The 12197-nt window shown below is 46.6% G+C and overlaps 1 non-coding gene across 1 annotated transcript; it reads left to right on the plus strand.

Moving 5' to 3' along the window:
* Positions 1–493: 493 nt before the first annotated feature.
* On the plus strand, positions 494–595 carry LOC126019189 (U6 spliceosomal RNA). Its single transcript, XR_007498938.1, has one exon. It is a non-coding gene; the product is annotated as a U6 spliceosomal RNA (small nuclear RNA).
* The last annotated feature ends 11602 nt before the right edge of the window (positions 596–12197 follow it).

A 12197-nucleotide genomic window follows, 5' to 3' on the forward strand; every position in this document is an offset into this window, starting at 1 on the left:
TCCTCTGGTCTCTCCCTGGCCCCTATCAATCTACTTGATGGGAAGCAGGATGTGAGAAGAGAAGGATTTGGACCACATTCCTCTCTAGTCAAGGCTTACTTTTGACCCTGGATCATTCTGAGCAGTCTTCAGATAGGAGACTAAATGTGATGTCGAGGATCTACCTTATTAGGGGTTAGCTACATGCAGAGCAAGTGTTTCACTGGCTGTACTATCTCTCTGTCCCCTTCCATTTTTTCTATTCATGATATATTTATATAGGACTGAGATCATATTTGTGCATTTTTTACTTTTTATGTTGTTTGTTTTTGGACAGCGCTCAGAGATTACTCCTGGCTCTGCTCTCAGAAATTGCTCCTGGCAGGTTCGGAGGACCATAAGGGATGCCAGGATTCAAACCAAGGTTCATCCTGCTTAGGCTGCATGCAAGACAAATGCCCTACCACTGGGCAATCTCTCCAGCCCCCTATGGCAGTATTTTTAGCGCTAAAATTTAGTTTTTGAAAGTAGATACAGTAAAATTGGACCACTACAGAGATTAGCATGACCCCTTCACAAGGATGACACACAATAAGTGGAAAATAAACCTCCAGAAACAGCATGTTAGTGAATAATCATATACTTTTGTAGAAATTGTATTCTTGTACAAATTGTCTTTTTTTTTGTGGTTTTTTTTTTTTTTTGGGTCACACCCGGCAGTGCTCAGGGGTTTTTCCTGGCTCCGTACTCAGAAATTGCTCCTGGCATGCACGGGGGACCATATGGGACACCAGGATTTGAACCGATGACCTTGTGCATGAAAGGTAAATGCCTTACCTCCATGCTATCTCTCCGGCCCCGTACAAATTGTCTTTAGGGGTTCTTCAGTTTTAATTTTTTTCTGGGCTAAAGTATGCCTTATTTACTCTGAATCATTCTTTCCTATTTTCTTTTTCCTTTTTTAATGGAAGGAATTTAGGACCAAACCTTTTTTTTTTTTTTTTTTTTTTTTTTTGGATTTTGGGCCACACCCGGCGGTGCTCAGGAGTTGTTCCTGGCTGTCTGCTCAGAAGTAGCTCCTGGCAGGCACGGGGGACCATATGGGACACCGGGATTCGAACCAACCACCTTTGGTCCTGGATTGGCTGCTTGCAAGGCAAACGCCGCTGTGCTATCTCTCCGGGCCCAGGACCAAACCTTTGATGCTCAAGGATGATCCTGGTTCTTGGCTCAGGAATCACTGTTGAGTGGTGATGCTCAGGGGTTGAACAGAAAATGCCTTATCCCCTGAACTATTTCTTCAGCTGTGTGTGTGTGTCTGTGTGTGTGTCTTTGTGTCTGTGTGTGTGTGTGTGTGTGTGTGTGTGTGTGTGTGTGTTTAGGGCAAGGAAGCATGCCCAGGGATGCTCAGTGGCTGTTCTTGGTTCAGTGCTCAGGTAATCAATATATGACCTGTCAATATCAATAGATCATATGTAAGGCAAGTGCCTTACTTCTTGTACTATGTCTCTGGATGTGTATAAATATATATCCATACAGACATATACAAATATTTTCCTCGTTCCCTTTGTTTTTATTGACAGAGTTAGGTGTTAGCACATTTGACTCACACTCCTTTAATTGTGATGCTTGTGAATATGCTCATGAGGGATCATATGCTTAGTGGTTCATAAGCTTAGTTGTAGTGCTTGCCCAGGGTTGCTGCAATGCTCACACATATAACTTACCAAGGGTTACACTTCCTGGTGATGGTATTCAAGCATCTATCTGATTTTATTTTGGTGCTCCCCAGGAATTGCACATACTTTCTTTGTAGTATGTGCATGTATTTGGCTGTGATGTGACCAGAAATTGCTTGCAGCACCAGGGATCACAAGCATTAGAGCTGTAAGGCTCCCAACAGAAGAGCTTTAGTATCATGTTTTGCACAGTGGCAGCACTAAGTATTGAACTCAGGACCAGGTGTTTGCAAAGCAGGCCTTGAAAGCCATTGAGCTATTCCTCTGGGTCTCAGGATATATATTTTAATTTGGTTTTGGTTATTTTTTAGCACTCTTGGCAGTGCCCAGGAATCGTTTTGGTGGCACCTGGAGCCCATGGTATGCTGGATCAAAATCAGGCCTCCTTCCTGAAAAGCATGTATTCAGCCCTTTAAACTACCTACCTGACTGTGAACAAAAAATTTTCAAACTAGGGGCCGGAGAGATAGCATGGAGGTAAAGCGTTTGCCTTTCATGCAGAAGGTCATCGGTTCGAATCCCGGCATCCCATATGGTCCCCTGTGCCTGCCAGGAGCAATTTCTGAGCATGGAGCCAGGAGTAACCCCTGAGCACTGCCGGGTGTGACCCAAAAACCACAAAAAAAAAAAAAAAAAAAAAAAAAAAAAAAAAAATTTTCAAACTAGCAAAGGTACTCAAGGCTATACAATTCAACCTTACAATCTATCTGCCTGTCCTGCCTTTTTCCCCAATCACACAAAAATAGTTCTGTTTTTTATGTTTGTTTGTTTTTGGATCACACCCAGCAGTGCTCAGGGGTTCCTCCTGGCTCTATGCTCAGAAATCACTCCTGGCAGGCTCAGGGGACCAGATGGGATGCCGGGATTCAAACCACCTACGTTCTGCGTGAAAGGCAAATGCCTTACCTCCATGCTATCTCTCCGGGCCCCAAGTTAGCAGTTCTTAATATCTACTCCTGGCTCAGTGCTTGGGGATTGCTCCTGGCAGTGTTCAGGAGACAATGTGATGCCAGAAATTGAACCCAAGGCTTCCATTCAGCCGCTAATCCTAAAAAAAGCAAATGGAGGAACCCCAGAGAGATAGTCCTGAGTCCTAAAAGCAAAAATATCTTTGGGGCTGGAGCAGTGGTGCAAGCGGTAGAGCATTTGCCTTGCAGGAGGCCAACCCAGGATGGACCACGGTTTGAATCCCGGTATCCCATATAGTCCCCTGTGCCTGCCGGGAGCAATTTCTGAATGTAGAGCCAGGAGTAACCCCTGAGCACTGCAGGGTGTGGCCCAAAAACAAATAAACAAAAAGATAACTTTTACTTATAGTTGGAATTTCACATATAAGTGAAACTACTCTGAATTTATTCTTTCCTACCTGACTCTTTTGTTAAAAACTTTGATTTAGGATGGGGGCCGGAGAGATAGCATGGAGGTAAGGTGTTTGCTTTGCATCCAGAAGGTCGGTGGTTCGAATCCCGGCATCCCATATGGTCCCCTGAGCCTGTCAGGTGATACAAAAAAAAAAAAAGATGATTTAGGGACCAGAGTAATAGCACAACAGTTAGGACATTTACCTTGCACACCACTGACCTAGGTTTGATCTCTGGCATCCTATATACCTGCCAAGAGCAATTTCTGAGTGCAGAACTAAGAATAAACCCTGAGTGTCTGGTGTGGCCCCCAAACAAAACAAAACAAAATGTGAGTTATTGGGGGCTGATAAGATAGTACAATAAGTAGGGCATTTGCCTTTCAGCCAAACTGGGTTTGATCCCTGGCATTCCATATATGTTCCTGAGTACTGCCAGGAGTAATTCCTGAGTGCAGAGCCAAGAGTAATCCCTGAGGATTGCAGAGTATAACACAAATCCCCCTTCCCACTAAGTTGTTTTATTTACTATTTACTTTTATTTTCTCCTCTCTTCCTTAGTCATGTCATGGTTGCATGCATATTTTATTTTGGAGTTTCCCAAGAGTCATGCTTCTTGCTACTTGGCTTTGGTAATTCCAGAAGTTTGTCCTATTTAAAAAGAATTTTTTACCGCTGGAGCGGTGGTGCAGGGGTAGTGTGTTTGCCTTGCATGTGGCTGACCTAGGAGGGACCACGGTTCGATCCCCAGCATCCCATATCATCCCCCAAGCCAAGAGAGAGATTTCTGAGCTCATAGACAGGAGGAACCCCTGAGCATCACCAGGTGTGACCCAAAAACAAAAACAAAAAAAAAAGAATTTTCTTTTGTTTTGTTTTGGGGCCACATCCCATAGTGCACAGGGCTTACTCCTGACTTTATGGATGCTTGTTCTGGGGATTGAACCTGTTCTTGCAAAGCAAATGCTGTACTATGACTCCTGTCTCAGTCTTGGCACCTGTGCTCAGTAGGGTTCACCCTCTTAGTTGAGGCATATAGTTTTTTTTTGTTTTTGTTTTTTTGTTTTTTTGGGCCACACCTGTTTGATGCTCAGGGGTTACTTCTGGCTAAGCGCTCAGAAATTGCCCCTGGCTTGGGGGGACCATATGGGACACCGGGGAATCGGACCGCGGTCCTACCTTGGCTAGCACTTGCAAGGCAGGCACCTTACCTCTAGCGCCACCTCACCGGCCCCGAGGCATATAGTTTTGTATGTAATTCTCTCTCTGTTTTTTTTTTTTTTTTTTTTTTTTTTGGTTTTTGGGTCACACTCGGCAGTGCTCAGGGGTTACTCCTGGCTCTATGCTCAGAAATCACTCCTGGCAGGCTCAGAGGACCATATGTGATGCCGGGATTCGAACCACCGACCTCATGCAAGGCAGACGCCTTACTTCCATGCCATCTCTCCAGCCCCTGTATGTGATTCTCAATGAGGGTGACTGCCGTGTTCACACAACTCTCACTAGGGCTGCACTTTCCGGTTGTGGCATTGGCACTTCATTTTAGTCACATGCCCAATGGGCTTGCACCCCTTTTTTGTGGGACTCACATACACATCCCTGGCTTTAATGGGGAACAAATTTGCTTGCAGTGCTAGGTTCACAGGTAGCAGAGTTGTTGTCAAGTTCAAAAAAGCAAAACTGGGATAAGAGAGATTGTACAGCGGATAAGGTGCTTGCCTTGCACACAGCTGACCTACACCCATATGCTGCTCCCCAAGACGCAGCCAGGTGTTATCCCTGAGTGCAGAGCCAGAAGTAAGCCCTGAGCAAAAAGCAGGGCAAGACAAAGGATGTAGGGGATGGGGACTGTATACCTTTTCTTTTTCCTAGCTGAGGTCAAAGAAGAGGGTATGTCTGTGTCTGAGGAAGGTATGAGAGTGGGCAGACTGTGTCACCTCATAGGACAGTGCTTCCTTGTGGAAGGAGAAGAAGGAACAACTCTCCAAGGTGGCAGTGGACATGCACAGAAGGACTGACATTAGCATAGGGGCAAGGGAAACAGGGCCAGGTAAATGGGGCTCATAGGCTCCAGGAAACTGCCACTGTTTTCCTGGAGAGAGAAGATGATGGATGAAGGCTCAGTCCAAAGTGGCAGCAGAGATAAGGGGTTGGATTGGAGATCGATTGGGACTGTGGAGCAGATAGGGTTTGCCAACAGCTACTTGAAGGGTACAGAAAACAAGAGTCAAAGCCAACTCTACAATTTGGGCAAAATAACTGGAGCCACTGGAGTCAGAGGGTCAGGGCAGAAGAGTAGTGTCAGGGTTCTTAAAGGATTTTACTGATCTCGGGTTTTATCCCAACATATGGTCCTTCACCACTACCCCCAAAAGTGATCCCTAAGCTCCAAGCCAGGAATATTACTAGAGAAATTCAGTTAAAGCCTTCTCTTGATTAATCCGAGGGAGAGAGTGGGAGAGAGAGAGAGAGAGAGAGAGAGAGAGAGAGAGAGAGAGAGAGAGAGAGAGAGAGAGAGAGAGAGGGAGGGAGGGAGGGAGGGAGGGAGGGAGAGAGAGAGAGAGAGAGAGAGAGAGAGAGAGAGAGAGAGAGAGAGAGAGAGAGAGAGAGAGAGAGAGAGAGAGAGCCAAAGCCAGAGCCCTGTGATACAGATAGGCACATTCCATCCTGGAGTCAGAGTAGGAGTTGTGGGGCCAGAACAATGGTACAGTGGATAAGCCACTTGCTTTGCATGATGCCAATTCAGGTGCTCTATCTGGCATCCCAGATGGTCCTCAGAACATCTGTACCAGGAGTAATTCCTGAGTGTAGAACAGAGTAAGCCCTGAATATCACCAGGTGTGGCCTCACACCTCAACAAAATAAAAGAAGAGCAGGACTTGAGGATCAGAGATGTTAACTCTGGGATGCCACAATAGCTCTATCAGCCTCCCGGATTCTCGCTGTGCTGTTCACCTCCAGGGGTGCAGCAGACCACCATGCAGGGCAGAGTTCGAACTAGTGTGAACGTGACCCACTTAGCCTTCTAGCCTGCAGAGCAGCTGAGCCCGGCTTTGAGCGGTGGCTAATCCCCCACCCCGCCCTGCGCTCTGGGCCTCCCATCTGGCGAGTGCACCTTCTCCAGGTGTCAGCTGTCCTGGAAACCCGCTCGTCCCAGGCCCAGACATGCGGTGTGACCTGAAACCGCCTCTGGGAGGTGGTGGGGACAGGGCAGGCAACTCCCAGGCCCGCCTGCCCTCCTCCCTGTCTGGCTGGGGAGGCTCCGGCTGGTGGCTGGATGGAGGTGGGTGCAGCTGTTTGCTTTACAACAGGGACACTTCACTGCCCCCCTCCCCTTCCCCCAGAGCTCCAGGGCACAGCTCCACACCTGTTCATCGCCACCCCCACCCCAGCCCAGGTGCAGGGAACAAAAGAACACCTACTCACCAAGGTCATTACCTCAGTATGGGCGGGGAGAAAAACTGCTGAAGAAAGAGTCCTATTTGGGTGAGGGAGGAAGGCTCTGGGGGGTATCAGCACTGACATCTCCTTTCCCTGCTTGCGTCTCTCTCCTCCAGTACCCTCCCAACCCATCTCTCCTTCCTCCTTTCCTCCCTTCCTTTCTGCCTTCCTTACTTCCTTCCACCCTCCCTCTTTTCCTTCCTTCCTTCGTTCCTTCTTTCCACCCTTCCCTTCCTTCCCTACCTCTCTTTCATTCCCCTCTTTTCCTGCCTTCCCTTCCTTCTCTACCTCTCATTCCCTTCTTTTCCTTCCTTCGTTCCTTTCCATCCTTCCCTTCCTTCTTTACCTCTCTTTCATTCCCTTCTTTTCCTTCCTTTGTTCCTTTCCATCCTTCCCTTCCTTCTTTACCTCTCTCTTTTTTTTTTTTTTTGGTTTTTAGGCCACACCCGGGGATGCTCAGGGGTTACTCCTGGCTGTCTGCTCAGAAATAGCTCCTGGCAGGCACGGGGGACCATATGGGACACCGGGATTCGAACCAACCACCTTAGGTCCTGGATCGGCTGCTTGCAAGGCAAACACCGCTGTGCTATCTCTCCGGGCCCCTTTACCTCTCTTTTATTCCCTTCTTTTCCTTCCTTTGTTCCTTTCCATCCTTCCCTTCCTTCTCTACCTCTTTCATTCCCTTCTTTTCCTTCCTTCCTTTGTTCCTTTCCATCCTTCCCTTCCTTCTCTACCTCTCTTTCATTCCCTTCTTTTCCTTCCTTCCCTACCTCTCTTTCATTCCCTTCTTTGACTTTCCTTCCTGACCCACGTCTAAACATGCAAAGCATGCACTCTATTTCTGAGCTCACTTTAATATCTGTGCCGCACTGATCGCCACCAGCTCTGTAGATCATTTAAAATGTAGCTAGTACTAAAAGAATTAAGGTTACAAGTTCATCATTATAATTAACTTTAATATAACACTGCCACATGTGTCTACTGGCCATTTTATTAGATAGCCCAGGTTTTCACAGTGCCTCCGGAGGGCTTTGGGATGCCCAGAAAAATCTGTTTAAGTAGTAGCAGCTCTCTAAAGTTGAGTGCAGGCTTTGTGTCGGGTACCTAGCAGGACTGTTCCTATTTAATCCCCACAGTGACTACTGAAAGGAAAGGGTTTATGTCCCCACTTTACAGATGACACCACTGAGGGTAGGAGTGGTAAAATCCCTGATGAAAGAAAGTGCTGCAGGCTGAAAGGGAACACCAAAATCATTTTTGGAAACCTGGCTCAAATAAAATAAAGCACAAAGAGGCTGCAGGCCTTGAGGCAGCCTGGTTCTCTACAAATGAATGGGGTGTGCAAACTGCTAAAGGCATGCAAATAAGTCTATGATTTGGGGGACAAAAGCCCCACACTTCTTCTGGTCACACCCAGAGTCTTTCTAGATGGGGGTTAATGGGGGAGGGGGTAAGTGGCGAGGCGGGACTTGGGAGAAAGGGGTATCTGAGTGGGGGGTGGGGATAGCCAGCTGGTGTCAGGGACCTGGGACATCAGCTGGCTGGCGGGCGACTGGCTCAGACAATGAGCTGGGGCGAGAAGACTGGCCAGAGCCCTCCTCCCTCACCATGGGCTTCTCTCCTAGTACCCAGGCCAGCTGCCTAAAGTACCTCCGGTCTGTGGAGAGAAGGAGAGCCTGGGGGAGAGTGGAGAATGCAGGGGAGGTTTATCTAGGGTGCGGTGCAGAGAAAGGGAAGTTCTGAGCTTCTTTTTTTTTTTTTTTTTTTTTGGTTTTTGGGCCACACCTGGCGATGCTCAGGGGTTACTCCTGGCTGTCTGCTCAGAAATAGCTCCTGGCAGACCATATGGGACACCAGGATTCAAACCAACCACCTTAGGTCCTGGATCGGCTGCTTGCAAGGCTAACGCCGCTGTGCTATCTCTCCGGGCCCCAGATCTACCCTCTTGATGATGATGATGATGATGATGATGATGATGATGATGATAACCAAAGAAATCTAGAGGCTTTAGCTGAGCCTGGCTGAAGCTAAAGCATTATCTTCATTAATCCTCACCACTGCCTTGGGAACTACAGGTTTTTAACTTTCCTTATAGCTCCTTTAAAATGAGGTTTTTCCCCAAAAATGAGGATCTGGAGCGACCAACCTGGGTTTGATCCTGGCATCGCATATGGTCCCTTGAGCCTGCCAGGAGTGATTTCTGAATGTAGAGCCAGAGTAACCCCTGAGCACCCAAAAAAAAACAAAATAAAAATAAATAAATAAATAAATAAAATGAGGCTTCCAAGGTTCAGTGTGATTAACTGATGTGGCCAATAGTATACACTTAGAAAGAAAATGGGGTGTCCGGAGACAATACAATATGGCGATTGCCTTTCATGTGGCCCCTGTAGGTTCCACACTGGGTCTTGCAAGCATTGCCAGGAGTAATTTCTAAGTGTAAAGGCATGAAAAACTCTGAGCATATCTGGGAGTGCCCCCCCAACCCCTAAATCCATCCAAAATGAAAAAAAATGGGGAGGAGAACAGAGAGATAGTAGAATGGATAGAGTACTCACTTTGCATTTGGCTGTGTCTTTGGAGGGTTTAAGTGTTATCACTCTAGAATGTGTAGCTAACTAGAGTTCAATCCCCAGCACCATAATGTGGCACCACCAAAGCAATTCCTGAAAACTGTTGGGTATTAACCTTATCCTGGAGATAGCTTCTGCCCCCAGAAAAGTATTAAAAAAAAAAAAATCTGGGGCCGGCGAGGTGGCGCTAGAGGTAAGGTGTCTGCCTTGCAAGTGCTAGCCAAGGAAGGACCACGGTTCGATCCCCCGGTGTTCCATATGGTCCCCCCAAGCCAGGGACAATTTCTGAGCATTTAGCCAGGAGTAACCCCTGAGCATCAAACGGGTGTGGCCTGAAAAACAAAACAAAAAAAATCTATTCTTTCTTCATCCATTTCTCACCCTTACAGTCCTGGCTTGCTGAACTTTCGGTGGGCAAAGGTTTTGAAACCACACCCTATGGTAGTGCTCACAATTCCTGACTCTGTGCTCAGGGTCACTCTTGGAAGGCCTCAGGAGAGAGATTAGATTCCTTGGTGTTGGGAATAGAACCGGTTGGCCCCATGCAAAGCAAGTGCCTTATTCGCTATATTGTTTTTCCTGGGCCCTACTGGGCTAATATATATACCCTAATTGGTCTTTATCTGCAGTTTTCAACCAAACAAACACTCTGCACTCTCTAAGTGCAAATACTTAGGACAGGAATGCATGAAAGCTAAAGAGCTTTTGATAGGAGAGTCAAATTAATCAGGGAATACTTCTCGGAGGAAGGAAGTGATGGTGGCATTCAAGGTCTTACAAGTGAGTCAAATTCTGAGGACTCACTCTTCTGTGCCAAATCTATCTCCCTTCAATTCATTTCCTTTTCCTCTCCTAGGATCTTTCTTTTGAAAGGGGGGTGAGCCCCATCTGGCAGTGCTTAGGGTTTACTTCTGTTTCTTTTTTTTTTTTTTTTTTTTGGTTTTTGGGTCACACCTGGCAGTGCTCAGGGGTTACTCCTGGCTGTCTGCTCAGAAATAGCTCCTGGCAGGCACGGGGGACCCTATGGGACACCGGGATTCGAACCAACCACCTCAGGTCCTGGATCGGCTGCTTGCAAGGCAAATGCCACTGTGCTATCTCTCCAGGCCCTACTTCTGTTTCTATGCTTAAAATCACTCTTGGCGGTCCTCAGGGATCTGGGAATTGAACCTTGGTTGACTGCAAGTAAGGCAATGCCTTAGTCCCTGGTATATCACATCTGCCCAGAAGCCAAAGGCACAGCCATAAGCTAAAGTACTGTGGAGACAGAGTTTGCTAAGTGAAAGTAGGTGGATAAATCCTATTTTATGTGTTGTTGTTGTTTTTGGTTTTTGGGTCACACCCGGTGGCGCTCAGGGGTTACTTCTGGCTCTGTGCTCAGAAATCACTCCTGGCAGGCACAGGGGACTATATGGGATGCTGGGATTCGAACTACCATTCCTCCTGGATCAGTTGCTTGCAAGGCAAATGCCCTACCACTGTGTTATCTCTCCGGCCCCTAAATCACTATTTTAAAATGACTATGTAATAATTGCAATACTTTGTTCATTCATTTATATGCATTCAATAAATATTTATTAAGTACATATAGTATGGCATTATTACCTGGGATTCCCAGAATAAATGGCTAATAAGACCTAAAAGGCTCTCCTTTGAGTTTAGACAGATGGCCCAAAGGGCTGAAGACCAGCTTTGATATGAGAGCCCTGAATTTGGTTCCTGACACTGCAGGGGTAATGCAGGAGTACCACTGGGTATGGTCCCCCAAACAAAACAAAAGTTTTTTTGTTTGGCTGGGGAGATAATGCAGCAGGTAAGGCACTTGCCTTGCATGTGCCCGACCCCTGAGCATTGCCTGATGTGATCCAAAAGCTAAAAACAAAAAGAACAAGAAAACAAATAAACAACCACAAGTAAAAACTCTCCCTCTCAGCAGAGCTTCTTATTTGCTAGCACAAGAGGCAATAAATAACACATTTGAGGTGTTGCTAAGTGATCTCCACTATGGAGAAAAATAAAACAGGAGCAGGTGGCAGACAAACATTTAAAAACAGGGAGGTGAGGGAAGGCTTCCTGAGAAGGACACAGGTGCAGCAGTGATCTGTTTGTAGGTTGGTTTCTTTTTTCCCTGTAGCATCAGTACTCAAATCCAAGTCTCACACATTAGAAGCATGTGCTCTACATCTGACCCATCTTCCCAGCCCTCAGAGATCTAAACAATATGTGTGGGCTGCTAGGGAACTTGAATTGCTGGGACACAAAAGGCCATGACATTTCAATCAATAGCATTTTCTAGTCATGAAATTCTGAATGATAGCATTCTGGGGCCATGGAATGTGAATCAATATCTCTCTGTGCCTTGAAATTCAAATCAATAGAATTCTCTGGTCGTGAAATTTTAACCAGTAGATCTCTGACACCATGAATTTCTATGAGCCACCCTCAGTGATGTTCAGGCCTTATTCCTGGCTCTACACTAAGGATTTACTTACTTCTGATGGTGCTCAGGGGACCATATGGAATGTAGAGGTTCAAATCCACTCAGCTGTGTACAAGGCAAGTGCTGTACCCATTGTATTATCTCTTAGACTCCAAAGTAGTCACGAATTTCTAACCAATCAAAAAGCCTCCATACTAAAGCAGCACAGAACAAAATTGTCAATTATCAGAGGAAGTTGTGACGGTGCCAGGGAGAAGGAGGAAAGATTTAAATTAGTGTCGGACACGTACAAGGCAAGTAAGTGCCTTAACTCCTTCACTCTCTCTCCAGCTCTTCCTTATTTCTATTTTATAGTTGAGAAACTAGGGCTCAGAGAAGTTGCATGCATGTGCTGTCCTAAGCAATGCAGCTGGGGACAAGGAGAGGAATATCAGAGGTAAAGGCTGAAATATCTCCCAGCTCCCACACTGATTCTCTAGTTCCCTATTCCTTCCACCCACACTTTGAGTTCGGTCTCCAACATAACCTATTTACTTTTTTTTTTTGGGGGGTGGGGGCCACACTCGGCGGTGCTCAGGGATTACTCCTGGCTATCTGCTCAGAAATAGCTCCTGGCAGGCACAGGGGACCATGTGGGATGCTGGGATTCGAACCAGCTACCTTAG

The sequence above is a fragment of the Suncus etruscus genome, chromosome 9 (assembly GCF_024139225.1).
Source record: "Suncus etruscus isolate mSunEtr1 chromosome 9, mSunEtr1.pri.cur, whole genome shotgun sequence".
Taxonomy (NCBI): Eukaryota; Metazoa; Chordata; class Mammalia; order Eulipotyphla; family Soricidae; genus Suncus; species Suncus etruscus.